Below are 2,239 nucleotides of genomic sequence, written 5' to 3'. Positions count from 1 at the left end.
AAAAAAAAAAAATCCACAATAGCAGTGTGACAAAAATAGTATTTCTGCTTTACTCTGAGAGTAGAGGGAGAGGTATACTGTGAGGGAAGTTATTTTATTTTTTAGAAGAGATGTTAATTGGTTTACTTCTCCTTTTTATCCATTATTGATCAGAAAGGCTGTGCTTCTTTGTAATAGTAAAATGAGTATTATGGGAATGCTTCAAAATTATTTATTGGGTTTACTTTTTAGTACAATTGAATAAATACTATGATATGCTAAAAGAATACCCATTATTATAACTTCGAAAAACGATGTGAACAAACATAAGCTTTTTTTTTTTGTAGCAATTTTTTTTTTGTCTGATTGAAATAAAGAGATTCTGAGTATGAACTCAGAAAGGCCTTCAAAAGTACAGTGCAGCAATCCTGCACTGGGTAGGGCATGGTGTAGTGCAGCGGGTTGAGCACTTAAAAGCTTACATCCCCTGGGTATGCTATACGAATGGAGCTATCCTGTGCAGATTTACTAGCATGGTTGAAGAGCTAAGCACTTCTGCTTCCAGTACAACAAGAGGCTTAGTTTGAATAGTTAATCTCAGGTTAATTTCAGTGGGTTTTAGGCTTCTTTTACTTACACATGTATTTAAATAGAGCTTTGATTTCATTTTTCTGCTGAAGCTTAAAATTTTGTACAAGATTGTGCTGAAGCAATTATTTCATAAACCGTACGTTGTTAAAATTGGTTCTTGATTAAAAGAAGTGTAGGAGTAAGGGTTGACTTATCGCTTGCCGCAGTACAAGTGCCATTTTCAGAATTGGATGGAAACAGGAAGATACATTTCATTTATTTTCTTGCAGTGCTTGGGCTTTCTGCCAGCTTTTCTATGAGGTGCTCCAAAAAGGACATTGAATCATGGCAGGAACTGTCAGTACAGCTGTGTTTTTCCATCAGAATTGCATGAAAGAATAAAATTCATTTGATTTCTGAGGCAAGACTGTATTTAAGGTCCAGCTTGCTTGAAATAGTGCCCAGATTTGTTAGAATTATAAGTTCTGGAAACTTTTTGAACAATGTCAGCTTAATAGCTTGTTGGGATCATAGAATTTGACGTTGTGTTGCCCAGGTACTGATGGCAGAGACTACTCTGATTTGTTCTTTTGTGTATAGGCTCTGTACGTCATGATGATTTATACACTATTATGAGCTAAAAGGAAGGCTGTAGACTACTTTATCTACAGCCATTTAAGTCTTTTTTTCTTTCTCTTCAGTACAGAAATGGAACTTCAGGCTTGTCTTCTCTCCCAAACTAGATAAATATCACCTGTTTCAGCATGTGGTAACTCTTGCTGAAGTTAAATTTATCTTCATATATGACCATTTTTTAGGGAGGTTATCTCCTGTTGTGTGGTTCTCATGCCTAATTTATTTTGAGATTGCAATGCTTTGACCCATGGACAGAAAAAGGCATCAGCCTGAAAGTCCCGCATTTCAATTAGTTGTAGAATGTGTCAAGGAAAGATCCTATACATTTGCCCACAAAGATCTGCGCATCATAGGCACCTCTAAAATATAAATGGAAATAGCAGTTATGGTTGAAGAAATCTGTAGAAAAAGTAGACAGTGATTTCATTCATTGTTGTTTGTTTTTCTTTCCTCGAGGGCCCCGCAGAGTTCAAAGAGATATGGAACCTTTATCCTTCATGTGTTAAAACTTTCTTAGTTTCTTCAGCATGTTGTAGGCAACTTAACTTATGGAAATATTGCAATGTATTCAGGTGGTGGCTATGCTTTGGGAGTAGAGTGGCTTCAGAGGGAATACTAAAGGCCTTATCTTCTGATGCTGTCAGTCACTGTTTTGTAAACTGGTCACAAATTGCTGATGATGTGTACTAATCCACTTGCTGCCTCTAACAGCACTTGCTTTATTTTCTATCCCACTTTCATACCTTTTTTGGCAAAACCACAGGGGAAATATATTTCAGTGACAGTATATGGTAATTTTGCTCTATGCACTCTAGCTCATTACACAATCCTTGTCTTTCTAAAATAGAGAAAGGATTTACGTCTCCTACTATCATTTCTGCCACACACTGATTCACTGAAAGAGCTTTGGGGTGGTTAGGAGTAAATTTATTTTTCCCTGCTGTTTCATGAAGAGTGAATCACTTTCTAGCAAATGATGTCACTGCCAATTAACAAGTTTTTCCTCCCTGTACCTCTATGTAGGAGGAATCATAAGGGCTCTTCTTTTTTTTTT

This window comes from Meleagris gallopavo, chromosome 2 (genome assembly GCF_000146605.3).
Source record: "Meleagris gallopavo isolate NT-WF06-2002-E0010 breed Aviagen turkey brand Nicholas breeding stock chromosome 2, Turkey_5.1, whole genome shotgun sequence".
NCBI lineage: Eukaryota > Metazoa > Chordata > Aves > Galliformes > Phasianidae > Meleagris > Meleagris gallopavo.
This window is presented reverse-complemented; position numbering follows the sequence as displayed.